Source organism: Pinus tabuliformis, chromosome 2_2 (genome assembly GCF_031772625.1).
Source record: "Pinus tabuliformis cultivar Carrire ecotype Pingquan chromosome 2_2, CPIR1, whole genome shotgun sequence".
Classification (NCBI taxonomy): Eukaryota; Viridiplantae; Streptophyta; class Pinopsida; order Pinales; family Pinaceae; genus Pinus; species Pinus tabuliformis.
The window spans coordinates 242,416,165-242,432,181 of NC_142300.1; positions in this window are offsets into that span (position 1 = coordinate 242,416,165).

Below are 16,017 nucleotides of genomic sequence, written 5' to 3' on the forward strand. Positions count from 1 at the left end.
AGAAGCGCATGAGAAGGAGAACGCTTCAGGGAAACCTGGAACAAAGAATGGAAGAAATTCTCGACACAGGGAGTTGCCCATGCAGCACGACTCATAACCCACTCAGTCATTCACACGACCAGAAACCGAAAACGGCAACAGCAAAATCAGTTCGAGAAGAAACTGGGACACGCTAAGTATACACGCGGCGAATACACCCAGCTAGAGAAAGGTTTTCGAAAATATCTTCTGGTCTGCCGGAAGGAAGTGCCAGCTCCTGCTATTTCCACTTTTATCTCCCGAGCGAAACAAGAAGGCGGCTAGCCGACTCTTCCCAGGAAAGCATTACACTGTTGACAGCACTAAAGAGAATATACAGAAACGGTCAGAAATTAGATTTTAAGTTTAGAAATAAAGTTGCTTTTAGTAAAAGGGCGGTCATTTGAGGCCGATTCCCTAATTTCATGTAATTAATATTGATTAGTTAGTAGTATTTAACCCTTCTCATGGTTTTTGGAGAAGGGTCCGGAAATCTGTCAAAAAACTTATCCTCAGAACATGCACTTCTGCACCCTCAGAGGAGGTTTTTGATGAATGGATGGATCGAGATTTATTTATGTTTGCATTTTAATATCTATTACTGATGTTGCACTTCTGTACTCTTAGTAGATGTTAGAACAAGTAGAAATAAATCATTGTTACTTGAAGTTTATTAGTGAACTTAGTCATAAATGGTACTTTTATCTCTTGGCTAGATTCTGCTAGTATTCCTAAAGTGATATGTGGCTGAGTTCTTTGTATGTTATTGCATGAATGTCTGTATTACCATTTGGCACTTCTGTACGGTGGGATCATTTATTTATGTTTAACATATAGAAAACTGATTATGCGATATACTGTTCACAACTACTCTGCCTAACTTCTTATGCAGAATAGTTTATCTTTATTGATTTATATTCTGATATCAGTTGAATGATCTTTATTACCGGCTGCTGTTAGAAATCTTTCTAGATCGCATAACAAAAGAAAAACACCCCGGGTTAGCGTAGATTAGGTGTATTTTTCTTCATTAGATTACATTAGCATAGAGTTAATTTAGCAGTTAGAATTAAGACCAGATTAGAAGAATCCTTCCCCCTTCCTTAGATTAATATCATCAGACTCTACGCACACACACACACCCATCACATTGGGAAACTGGTCCCATTACCCCCAGTCGGACCTGCTACTCCAAACGGGCAAGGAGCCGCCAACCAGGTTCTGGACCGGGTGGGTATCCCCCTTGTTGTTGACCCGACCTCGGGGCCCTCAACAGGACCAAATTTTCCAAATGGATAATGAAATTAAATAAAATTGGGTAAGTAGGAGTAGAGGCACAACATCAAAAGAACCAATGGTGATTCGTACAAATTGCATCATTAAGAGAATGGATGGAATCATGGCATTGGAAATTTCTTATGGAAGCATGTATAGATTGCATCATTAAGAGGATGGAGGGGATCATGTCATTGAAAATTTCTTATGGGAGAATTCTAAGGGATTGTTGAAAATGGGCAGCTTCAGCAGGAATTTAACCATCAAAATTAGTGCAAAAAATTCAATTTTTGACCCTTGACCAAGTCAACCGCACAGTTGAAAATGGTCCTCCTCAACCATATATAAATAAACTTATCATTTGACGTCATTTGGCATCATCACACATCACACAATCACATCTGAAATTCACAGAAGGAGTTCACATGTGTGAAGGAGGAGAAGATGCATTTCTAACCATCGTTGACTTTCTTCTTTAGATTTGTTTTACTTGCGTTTACTTTTATTGACTTGGGATTAATATACTTTTGTTTACTAAAATTTTGAATATGTTTGGAGGATGAAAATTACATGGAGACATTGACCTAGTTTGATTAAACCACTATCTTGATTTTTGGCTTGTTGATTGAGGTTGAACGCAAGTCAAACCTGTGCTTTGACTGAGACTTCTGTTGTTGTTTTGATCGAGATTTTGACTATTGAAGGAGGCCAAATATTCTGTGGTATCTTTGATTTTGCATTGTATGAAGTTCTAGCCAAATTTTGGCTTGTTGACTTGCATTCACTGCAAGGTTTGACTGTCACAGTTGAATGAGAATTTAAGGAGGTTCATTGATTGAATTTTGATTGTCTTCAATAGGCATATGTGTTGACCATAATTGACTCACTCTTTCTAGATTGAATGGTTTTGGTTTGGTTGACTTGGAAAGCCAAATTTTCACTTTGATTGGTTTATGGATGTACTATTGGACTATGTATCTCATGTTGAACATTGATTGACTAATAGAAGAAGAATGATTGATTATGGGTTTTCTCCCTTGTGGGGTTTTTTACTGGTCTTTGACAAAAAATATTCATGTCTCATTGTGCTTGGCTATCTTATATTGTGAATTTGTTGTTGACTGTTCTATAAAAAAATGCTTAATTGTTACCAGGGCGAATGAAAGTGAATGAAATTGTTTTAAGTGATTATTACAACACAAAACACTGTGAAAATTAACATGGTATCAAAATTGAGGTGAATATTAGTCTTTATAGACTAGAGAACACCCCCTTGAGACACTCGTCTTGTTGATTGGTGATAAAATTTCTTGGGAAATAGGACAACCTCTTCCTACAAGATTGAAGAGAAGTTGAATGATGCCTCCAACTTTGCAACATGGAGGGATAAATTGGATCTTACATTGAAGAGAAGTTGGATGATGCCTCCAATTTTGTAGCATGGAGGGATAGATTGGATCTTACATTGAAGAGAAGTTGAATGATGCCTCCAACTTTTTAGCATGGAGGGATAGATTGGATATTACATTGAAGAGAATGATGTGATGGAATATGTGTAGAGCCAAGTAGCTAAACCTCCAGAGAATTCCAATGCTAAATACAAGTACAAGAAGGGTGAGATCAAGGCTAAGGAAACCATCATTGATTCTCTCTGAGATCATATCATTACTCATGTGTCTAAGATGAAGAAGTCAAAGTAGATGTATGAGAAATTGATTTGGATGTATAAAGTCAAAAATCTCAGGCAAGCCATTTTCTTGAAGAGCCAACTCTGTAACATCGAGACGAACAAAATTGAATCTATAATAGCATGTTTCATGAGGATTTCTCGAACAAGATATCAAATTATTTATATTGGAGAAGTTATACCTGAAAGAAAGTTTGTGTAGATGACCCTTAGAGGACTCCCCATGTCTTGGGAGACATTCATTACAAGTATTAGTTGCAAAAAAGAGATCCCTACATTTGGTGAGATTTTGGGAAACTACATCATGAGGAATCCAAGCTCATTTCCAAAGGAAGAATTCAAAGACAAGAGGAGGGAGAAACTATAGCCTTTGTAACCAATGTCAAGAAAGGAAAAGGGAAAGGAAGACCTTCCAAATGGGATTCAAAGAAGCCAACTCCAACATTCAATAATAATATAAGGGAATTTTCCAAAGTCCAATGATATAAATTGGAAAGATTTGGTCACATAGCCCGAGTTTGTCTTGATAGAAGAAATGCTCAAAGGCCAACATCAACAACAACAACAATGGAAACAACAACATCTTCAATAATAGAAGGAGAAGAGTAGGTCCTGCTATTCATGCAAGTGTTGAAGAGTCCCAATGCCCTCAAAATAGTTCCAACAACATAAGGTATGATAATAATGTTGCTAATACTCAATTTGAATATTATCTTGTTGCTACTCTTTCTAGATCATCTTCAGGTAGCATTGATAGTTGGTTGGTGGACAGTGGGGCATCTAGAAATTTTACTAGGTATCGTGAAGTCCTCTCAAATTTTGTTGAGAGGGAGACCAATTTGAAAATTATTCTTGCAGATAATTCTACTCATCTTGTAAAAGGGTCTGGTTATGTTTTTTTTCATTTGGAATCTAGTCAAACCATCCATCTACAAGATGTGTTGTGTGTACTGAGTTTGAAGAAGAATATTGTCTCCATTTATGCTTTGAAATAAAAAGGTTTTAGAGTTGCATTCATCAATCGAAAATTCCTTGCTTGGCCAAGGAGATCTAACTTAAGGGAAACCTTCACACTTGGTGTAAGAAATGAAGGCCTTTGCAGGGTTCGTGGTCGACTAATTCAAGCATTGACCCATGATACTACTAATTAGTGTGAGCTTCAACACTGTCTATTTGAACACCTTAATTATAAGGATTTTCCTGACTTGAGAAGGATGGTTAAAGGGATTCCCAAGATTCATGTGGCTTATGAAGGTGTATGTCAAGAATGTGCAAGTGGAAGTAATGTGAACGAACCATTCCCTTCGATTAGTAGCAGATCTAAAGAGATTCTTCAACTCATTCATTTTGACCTTTATGGGCCCATCCTGGTGACATCTCTTAAAGGATACTTATATTATATTATCTTTATTGATGAATTCTCCTGTAAGACTTGGATGTTCTACTTGAAGACCAGTGATAATGCTTTCAACATGTTTAAGGGCTTCAAAGCTCTTGTGGAAAATCAAACTAGAAAGAATATTAAGATATTGAGGACTGATAATGGAGCTAAATACAATTCAAATGGTTTCAGATATTTTTTCAAATGTGTCTGGATCAAGAGGGAGGTGATTGTTCCATACAACCCTAAAAAAATGGATTTGTTGAGAGGAAGAATAAGTCCATCATGGGAGTATCCAAAACTATGATTCATGATCAAAATCTTCCTATGTTTTTGTGAGGAAAAGCAACAAATACTATTGTATATGTTCAAAATAGGAGTCCTCATCAAGCCTTGGGAGAGAAGACTCCTGAATAAGTATTTACGAGTGTGAAACTGGAAGTTGGACATTTGAGAATATTTGGCTGCCCTGTTTACTTTCATGTTCCAAAGGAGAAGAGGTCCAAGCTAGAGGATTCAAGAAAGAAAGGTACGCTTTTTGGTTATTGTGAAAATTGTAAAGCTTACAGAATATATGTGCCAAGTCAAATGAACATTGAGTTCAGCACAGATGTGAATTTTGATGAATATTTTTCCCTTGGAAAAGCAAGGTACTCTTCTTTCCCTGCTAACACTGAAATAAGAGATGATACTATGGATGTAGATGTAAAGCCATCCATGCTCAAACCTAACCTTCCATATGAGCCTATGGCACCTTTGGATTCTTTGGATCTACCTCCTCATGATCCTCCCATGACGAAGAGACCCTTGTGGCTTTATGGTATTTTATAGGATGCAGAGAGACACTATGCCCCAAGAGGCACCTTCAGAGAAAGCAAGAAACCTAACAGATATCAGGGATATGCTAAATCAATGAGCGACATCATACAATCTGAACCTTGCAACTTTGAATAAGTAGTGAAGGAACATATTTGGAGAGATTCTGTGGATGAAGAAAATCAATCCATCATGAAAAGTGATGTATGGGAGGTTGTTCTAAGACCTGAGGGGAAGTCTATTGTAACTTCCAAGTGGATATACAAAATTGAACATGCAACTGATGGTAGAAGAGGGAAGTTCAAAGCGAGATTCATGGCTAGAGGATTCCTCCAAAAATAAGGAGAAGATTTGGATGAGATATTTGCACCTATTTCTCGATACACTACCATGTAGTCTATTATTTCTCTTGTTGCTAATCAAGGTTGAAGTCTTCATCAGATGGATGTGAAAACTTTTATTCATGGCCTACTCAGGAAGAAGTGTATCTAGAGAAATTATAGGGCTTTAAGGAACATGACAGGGAAACCTATGTTTGCAGATTGAAGAAATCCCTCTATGGATTGAAGCAAGCCCCTAAGGTTTGGTATACTTGGATCGATGGATACCTGATGAATTTGGGATTCGACAAAATCAATTCCAATCCAAACCTCTACTTCAAGTTTTTATAAGGTATGCCTTTGATTTTGGTTTTATATGTTGATGATTTCCTTATGATAGGAGTGAAGCCTTTGATCATCTAGTGTAAGAGGGATATTTCCTTAGAATTTGAGATGAAGGATCTCATGTTGATGCACTATTTCCTAGGCTTAGAGGTGTGGGAGAGACCTGTAGATATTTTCCTTAGCCAAGGAAAATATGTCTTCAAAATCTTGGAGAGATTTGGGATGGTTGATTGAAAATCCATGGCCATGCTTATTGAGGAAATCTTCAAGAAGCTATGTGGTGAAGTTGTGGGACTAGATCTAGCAGATCCTTCTATGTATCAACAACTGATTGGGGCTCTTATTTTTCTGGTCAGCACAAGACCATATATATGATTTCTATTAACACCATGACCTATTTCATGGTGGAACCTTTACATGCTCATTTGGTGGTTGCAAAACATGTGTTGAGACATTGACATGGGACAATCAACTGTGGAATGAGATATACGTCCAACGATGATTTGATATTGCATGGATATACAAATGAAGATTCGGCTGGGAGTGTTATTGATAGGAAGAACAAATCAGGGCATTTATTTATCTTGGGATCTTCCATGATTTCTTGGATGAGCGGGAAGCATAAATTTGTCACTCTCAGTAAACAATCAAGGAAAAGTATATTGTAGCTAGTATGGCTAGTTATGAGGCAATGTGGTTGTGGAATCTATTTGTAAAGCTATTTGATCATGTGCCTCATATAACCATGATATATTGTGATAATCAAAGTAGGATCATACTTTTAAATAATCCAATATTCCATGATAGGTTGAAGTACATCAAGAACAAGTACCACTTTATTAGAGATATGGTATAGAAAGGAGCAGTGAAGCTCCAACACATCTCAATTGATGAATAAGATGCAAACATTCTCACCAAGCCTTTATCCAAAGCGAAGTTATTATTCTTCAGAGAGTAGATTGGAGTGTAGGAGAATGTATCCCTCCTCAAGAGGGAACATTGTTGATCAAGAACATTGAACATATGATCTTTCCCCAGTCTTTTGAGTAGCCATGGAATTGGTGAGGGGGAATGAGTAGTGAGGCTCTTGGGTGTGAGGGTACTCCTTAAAGCCATGGACTTCGCTAAGTACATTCCCTAGTATGAATCCTACCCACAAGCCTCCCCTGTTGTCTTGTGGATTATTCTTCTTCTTCTATGGATTGAGCCATCATTTTTAAACTAATATGAGATGAGACGAGATGAGCTTATCTTATGTTTACTCGTGTACATCTGAGATGAGACTCATGGTGCAATTGGAAATTCCTCCCTCGCTGAAAGGGAGTGTTGAAAGTGGGTAGCTTCTGTTGGAATTTCATCATTAAAATTTATGGAGAAAATTCAATTTTTCACCCTTGACCAAGTTAGCCACACAGTGGAAAATGGTCCTCCTCAACCACATATAAATAGACCTATGGTTGGAGGTCATTTGACATCATCACACATCACACAATCACATCTGAAATTTGTAGAAAGAGTTCACATGTGCAAAGGAGGAGAAGAGGCATTTTTGACCAGTGTTGAATTTTTTCTTTGGATATGTTCTGACTTTCATTGACTTTTATTGACTTGGGCTTAATCTACTTATGTTTACTACTTATGTTTACTAAAATTTTGACTATGTTTGGAGGCAAAAATTAAAGGGAGAATTTGACCGAACATTTGTATTGATTTCTAGCTCGTCGACTGAGGTTGGCCACATGTCAAACCTATGCTTTAACCAAGATTTCTATTGTTGTTTTTACTGATACTTTGATTATTGAAGGATGCCAAATATTATGTAGTATCTTTGACTTTTCATTCAATGAAGTTCTGCCTGAAATCTGGCTCGTTGACCTACGTTGACCACATGGTTTGATTGTCACAGTTGACCGAGAAGTTTAGGAGGTTCATTGACTGAAGTTTGACTGTCTTCTAGAGGCATATGTGTTGACCAGATTTGACTCTCTCTCTCTCTAAATTGATTGGTTTTGGTTCGTTTGACTTGGAAAGTCAAAGTTTAACTTTGACTAGTTTATGGATGTACTATTGGAATATTTATCTCATGTTGAACATTGATTGACTAATAGAAGAAGAATAATTGATTATGGGTTTTCCCCCTTGTGGGGTTTTCCCCTAGTCTTTGACCAAAAATATCTATATCTCATTGTCCTTGGATATCTTCTATTTTTCATTTATTGTTTATTGTTCTATCAATAATTTCTTAACTATTTTTTTTGTATCATAGAGGAACCCAACAACTTGCCTGACACGTAACTACTAGTAAACCTCTGGGAGTCTACGACTTGTCCTCCTCTCCGTAAAATGACTCACAACAGGGGGATTTGAACCTTGGATCTCTTAGTTTTCACATATTTCACATTACTTCGATCACCAAGACTAATTGAGCTGTCCCCCTAGGACCATAATTGCTTCACTTTTATTGGGCTGAATGAAATTATTTTAAGTGATTATTACAACATAGAACACTGTGAAAATTAACAGGGATTATGTTATGAAGTCAAGCCAAGGAAAGGACACAAAAATCACAAAGATGTATTTACATTAGTAACCACCAATGGTAAAGACAATAACATTTGATTATTTGGGAGGGAACAATGCATCCATTTTTTTTATAAAGTGATTTCAAAGACTATTCCAATGAGAGGTTTAAAGGATAGGTTAAATAGGGAGACTAGAGAAGCATTAAAGAATATTACTAAGCACCCATATGGAATTATATAATACTTAATTAATTATATCTCTTGATGAAATGTACCAAATGAAGATTTTGATGTAGGGAAAGACAAGAAAAGATCATTAGATGGGAAAATAAAGTTAAATCATTGAGAATTAGAGGATGGAGATTTTTTTTAAAGACCCAATTAAGAATATTTGATCTAGATTTATGCAAGGAACGAAATGAAATATAGATATGAATAAAAACACAAAGATGCAGTGAAAACAAACTTCAATTCATTAATAACAAAGTATTGAAAACTGTTTACATGCATAATGGAAATAAACTAGCTCATACGATGGTAATTTATCTCTAAGGAGAGATGTGGTGGCTACATGCCTTCTAAAATATGCTACAATGAGGCTTGAAGGCCTATTTATTATCTAGAAACAATGGAAAACCCTAAACATCTAAAATCCTAACCCTAAGAAACAAAGTTCCAAAAGTCGGTGGGCCCTATTGGGTAATCTGGAACATCAACTTTCCAGGGTCATAACTTTGGAATACGATCTCCATTTGACGCATACGATACCTCGTTAGAAATATCTATCTAAGGAATACAAATTTCAATTGTAAATACCTATTGAAGGCTATAGGTTTTCCCATTTTCCAAAAATAACATCATTTAGGGCCTCCAAATGGCTCTGGAAGTTCAAAAGCCAAAAAACTACAAAAAATAGTAAACTGTGAACCAATTAAGGAAACGAAAAGAAAAAATGGTGGGGGTCTAAGTGGAATAGGTGGGTGGCCACCATATCCATCTGTATTAGTCCTTCCCCCTTAGGAAGAAATGGCCCCCATTTCGTTGAGTACCTCCATGAGATAGGGAAACTTCCGCTGAACCTGGTCCCTAGTGAGCCACTTGCCTTGGTGCAGGAGTTGGCTAGATTTGACAACCTAATACAATTGGATATTCTATTGGTGAGTGTTCTTGATATACATGTCCATGATCCAATCAGTTGTGGTCTATTCCATGCAGTCTGGGTTTAGCTCTGTTGGTGTGAGTTGTTTTTCAATATCTGATGTGTCTAATAATGGTGGAAATTATGGTTGAAGGAGGTCCACATTGAAAATTGGGCGTAGGCCAAGGACTGGTAAAATATTGAGGTCAAAATCATTGTTTCCCATAACCTTGGTGATGGTTTAAAGCCCATATCAGAGTGGTTTGAGCTTCTGATGGGCTCCAGAGATGTTCTTTCAGCAAATGCAACCAAACATTATCTCCTACCCAAAACTTGTGTGGCACCTGATGTTGATCATGTCGATGCTCGTACTTGGCATTAGACTTATCTAAGATGTGATAAACCTGTTGGAGCATGTGTTGGATGCATTCAATAAATATGGTTTCTTTATCAGCCTCAGACTATACATGTGTGGATTTTATTTGTGTAGTCGCATGAGGCATGGCAACATCAATCAGACACAATGGTTGAAATCCCAAACCCACTTGAAAGGGACTGCGACTAGTTGAGCTATGTAGAGATATATTATAGTTGTGCTACACATAGGGAAGGCTCTCATCCCAAGTTTGTGGATGCTTGGAGTTGTACATGCATAGTATGTGCACTATCATCACGTTGACGATTTATTTATAGCCATTAGTCTAGGGATTGAATGCAGTTGACTTGGTGAGCTTGGTGTTCAATAGTGTCCAGAGGCTTGAACAGAATGTGCTTAGGAACCTACTATCCCAATATGATATAATCGTCTGCAGGATCCCATAATGTACCCAGACTTGTTCAATGAAGAGTTTGCCAGTGTCCTTTGTTGTGATACTCTTCTTGCAGGTCATCAATATAACCATCTTAGAAAATTTTTCCACAACCATAAATACAAAATCATTACCATGCTTCATGGTGAGCCCTAGTATTGCACCAAGATGCAACTCCCAAAGGCTCCTCAACTCTATTTATCAACCCTGGGTTTGTACAAACTTCAAGGTGACAATGCTATATAGACAATAGATGGAATTCTACTCATGCCACCCTCAACTAGGTCACTTGATCATTAGGGCTCCAAGACCATTATTCTACTGAACTTGGGAAGATTATCTAATAAAAGCATGATTCAAAAGCTAGTCCTAGTGCATAAAAAGTAAATGTTGTTCAAATCTAACTTGTAAATGCTACTGTATCAATCCATGAGAGAACACAAGAATTATGCTATTTGCAGAAAGGCAAGCTAAACTAATTGCAATAAACCATCTAGATATCAAATTCACTTGAAAATAGAAGATTATCATACCAATTCACAATTCAATAATTCATGCATCATTTATCACACTTGCAAGTTAAGTAATGTCCTAATTGCCAAATCTGTAATGAAGAAACTAATGTTATTTTCTCTTGCAGTAAAGGAAAAGGAATGGAGGGAATGGCCTAGGTGGTACCTCTGATCATGGATTCCTATTGGCTTGTTGGGGCCTGACCCAGGTTCAAAGGTGATTTAGCCAAACAAATCCTGGTATCACTGGCCCTTTCGGAAACAGTCCGTGGAGCGCGGACTGAGGTCTCACCCGAAGTAGTATGGGAGGGTGCTAGAACCAGGTTTTTTCACCCTGGAGATTTCTGATGAGTTCAAGTGGTTTGCGGTTTGACCCTGCGTGCACGTCACTATGCGCACTTACCCGTACCTCGCAGCCTAAGATGCTGCCTTCGCGCAGCCCTACTCAGGGGCTGAATGTTGTTATTACCCAAGCCCTTTCTAGTATTCCACTATTAGTTGATTAACTTAGCTTACTTGCATGCGTTGAGTTATACTTAGCAATATCAATCATTCATATTAGTGTGCACATTAAATAAACAATATAATTGCAATTTATATCAAACAAGTAATAACCCAAGAACAAATACACAGAATTAAGATAAAACTTCTCTTTATTATTCTCTTCCTTGGTTACAGACTCGACTCCATCCTGTGCACTCAGCTGTAGGGGTCTGCACACTCAGCTGCGGACTACTAGGCCTCTATGCGCTCAACTGCAGAGCCTTCTCCTATGCTATGACCCACAACACACTTAGACACTTGCGACTCAATCACTTAGAATTCTTCTCCCTTTTACACTTAGATATTCGCTCTATTTATACAATCCCATGGTCTGTGGACCATGGGTAGGCCGAAATTATATTACAAACTAGGGCAGACAACCCTATGACTCTAACATACTTCCGCGCCCACAATTCGCAGGGATTTACAACATCATTCGGTCAAAACATGGGCTTTGAGCCCAAAAACATGCCTTGGGGGGATTCCATGCCCAACAATTCCAAGTTGGGAGGTTAACCTACTCCTATACTAAGCTACACTGGAATTGTAGGTCAAAACAAGGGCAAAACAGGCTGCTACAGGTGTGCTACAGGAAGTTGCTACAAGATTCCTTTATTCCTACACGAAGTCCTGAAATGCTACATGAAGTTTTCCGAGAGGGTTTGGAGAGTAAGGATGATGGGATAAAGTAATGGAAATATGGATGAAGGTTTTTGGAAATGTATGGAAGGTGACCAACACCCCTAGCCAAGCCCAATACTTTAGGAACACCAACTTTGGTCTAAGAGGGCTGCTCATGGTGACCTAAAAACAGATATCAAGAACATCGGTTGGCATTCATAAAAAGAGAGTGGAGAAGTCCTAGATGGAGGTGGTGAAAAGATGCCTTTCCTATGGACCCAACATTCCTGCAACATCACATGCACCTATTCTTCTTCGCGTTTGCAAAATACTACAATCAATGGTGGAAAAGATGATTTGAATGTGGAAACTATCTAATTGATGCTAAGAACGTGATCTATGCAATGAATTAACTTCTAAGCTACAAAAATCATATGTAAAGAAAGATAACAAATGTAGACTTTTCCAAGAAATAATAAACAAGAAATCACACAATGTTTTTGGGTTGTGATGGTGGAGTCCTCTAATCATGCTCTCATGAGAGAGATGAGATAAAGGCCATAGTCGCAGAATTTTTGAGGAACTATACTCTACTGAAATGCAGCAACTAATCAAACATTATAATATAAAATAAGTATAAATACATGAGAGGTACCTAAGCTATTGGGGTTGGGACCAAACCCAAAAGCTTTAGCCCTCTAGAAGAACTTATTGATGGATCAAAATGAAACTTTTCATTATCATTGCAGAAATGTTAAATACACAAAAAAAAACAGTCACAAGTGCTTGAGCTCAATAGCCTCTTAGCTACAACAAAAAATCGAATCCTAATGAGTTCCTTAGCATTTTTATTTATACAAAAGGGTAGCTACCAATATCTCCCTATAAAATAGATATGTTTGTCTCCCAAACTCGAGAAAGGTGGTTCTAGATCTTCCTTGAACTGCACTAGCTTGGCTACCAATGACCTCAGCTTGCTTAGCTTCCAATGACCTCAGCTTGCTTAGCTTCCAATGACCTCGAGTTGATGAGAGATAGAGTGGTGATCATTGATTGATTGGAGGAGTTAAGGAGGTAGAAAACCTCCTAGAATCTCTCCTTGTTTTCTACTCTGAGCTCCTGCACTTAAATTATCTCAAAATTGCTCAAATTAATGCATTTAAGACATATTAGGCCACATGACATAACAACACATATTTTACTCCTCACACTAAGAATAATATAACAAAATTTGTAAATAAATGTGAGAAAGAGATGATTTTAATGCTGGAGGATGGCATTGTCACCCTTATGATGTACCTATTGATGAGCCTCATCACTTGGTAGAAGGGAGGCTAGACATATAGTCCATGGATATGGACTCCTAGGGATGGATGGGAGTAGGAAGAGGAGTGTACATGCCTTGCTTATTGATGTTTGTCTTGGAGATGGAACATGTAGTGCTGGATATGATATATTTTCCAACATCTTGTCAGTGTTTTTGCCAATAAAAGTACTTCTGGAATATGGCCATAATTTTCTCCAGACCAAAGTGTCTTGCGACCCGACTGTAGTGTGCCTCCCAAATCATCTTGGCACACTCGCTTGAAGGAACACAAAGGTGGCATAAGTAGCATAATAATGCATCATACAGGTGGAAATTAGGAACTTGATTTCCATCCACTAGCATCTGGTATGTGATGGAAAACTATATATCATTTTTGTACAATTGCGGCCATCCAAAGGTCTCGTGGCCACAAGAGTTGAAAACATTAGTCAATGATACAACTGGGGGTTGGTTGAGGAAATATGCAACATGATTGGTGCTACCCTTTTTGTATTTAACGTTCAAGTGGAATTGTTGTAGATATGTATACCACTTCTGATGGAGATCATTTTGTAACTTCCCTTGTGTCTGTATAAATTGAAGAGGTTGGTGATCAGTGTGGATGATTGTCTCCTTCCCTAGAATGTAATGTTTCCATTTTCGGCATGCCTACATGATAGAATACATATCTTTATCATAGGTTGGATACTTCTAAATTGTATTATAAAATGTCTCACTATGATAGGCCACTGGATGCCTGTGTTGGGTGAGGAATGCACCAATAGCATAGTTAAAGGCATATGTCTCAATTTCAAATGGTTGTTCCAGGTCTGGCAATGTGAGTATAGGTGCAGAGAAGAGGTGGTGCTTTAGTTCGACGAATGCCTTTTGTTAGGACTAGGACCAGTAAAACTTTTCTTTCACTCTGCCCTTAGTAATCTAACTCAAAGGCTAAGTGATATGGGAGAATCCCAACATGAATCTCCGACAAAAATTTCCAAGGACCAAAAAGCTGTGAAGCTCTATTAGAGTGGTCTGGGCTGACCAATCCTGAATGACTTGGATCTTAGACGAATCCATGTGCACACCTTTCTCATCTATGATGTAGCCCAAATAGTGGACCTGACTCATGCCAAAGGTGCCTTTCTCTAAGTTGGCACACAATTGGTGTCGTTGTAGGGTTTGAAGGACATGCCAAATGTGTTACAAGTTCTCCCAACTCTTGTTGAAGATGAGGATGTCATCCTGATAAACAACCATGAACGAGTTGGTGAAGGGCTGCAAGATGTCATCCATAAACCCCATAAAATTAGTAGGGGAATTTTTCAACCCGAAGGGCATGACCAACCATTCAAAAACACCTTCCTTGGATTTAAAGGCAGTGTTCCATACATTTGTGGGCTCTACTAGAACCTGGTGATAGCCAGACTTCAGATTGATCTTGTTGAGATACTTGCCACCATGAGATGGTCCAGAAGGTCATTAATCCATGGGATTGGATACCGATTCCTAACAGTGTTTTGTTTACTATCCAATAATCAATGCAGAGCCTTTAGGTCCCATCCTTCTTCTATACAAGTACAATCGGGCTCCCACATGGTGAGGAATTGGATGTTCCCTTTTTGCAACAATTCTTGGATCTATGACTTGATCTCTTTATATTTCAAAATGGAGGAGTGGTATATCAACCCATTGGGTAGCGGTGCTCCAGGATTTAGATTGATCAAATCCTTGACCCGACAATGCAAGGGCACCCCTATGGATGAGGAGAAGATGTCGCTACATTCTTCCATGACCTTATCCACCTGCTTTTGCTACATCGAGGAACCTTTCCCGGGGGCCATGGATGTGGCCATGATCTTCCCCTTGATTTGAGAGTGAATAAACAATAAAATAAATTTCCTAATCTAGGAGTTGATCTTACTACATTTCTTAACAGAGATCAAAGACATGGCAATAGGCGGGGCTACATTTGGTATCCTGTATAAACTATTACCCAAAGTAATAATAACAATGAGAGCCTAGAATAATACATATCATGATGCTTCCATAAGTATGGTTGTCCTAATAATACATCACAAACTTCAAGAGGAGCAACATCACACAGTACCTCATCCATGAAGGGCTTGATGCTCTTGGGAAGGCAACATTGTTAGTTAACGTGGAGATCTCATCCTTGGTGAAGCCACCTGATGGTGTACGAATGTAGGTGTGGTGTGGTCGATAGCCCAACCACTTCATGAAATCTGCTGAAATGAGGTTTGTTTGGCTCCCGCTATCAACAATGAACTGTAGTGGAGAATCCTTCACCCACATATATGAGTGGAAGAGACACTCCCCCTCATTTGGATCTTTGGTCTAAATATTTTGGACCTTGTTGGTGGAAACAATGGTGATGGGCTCCGATTCAATAATCTTCTTCCCTTTCTCATTCCCCTTATTGTTTTTTGACTCAGATTTAGAACATGCATCTTAATCTGAAGCCTTCAGCTTAGCCACCAGTGACTGCTTGGCTCGACACTCACTTGTGTTGTGAGTGGGGCTCTTATGGAAATCACACCACTTTCTTATGTCCTTTTTTGTATTCATGGTGCGTTTATTTGCTTGTGGCTTCAATGGGTTTTCCTGGGTCACCCAACTTTGATTTTTCCTTTTTTTTTGTGGTTTGGGGGCACCTTTCCATTGCTTCATATTCATAGATCCAAAGTCTCGGTTCTTCTGTTT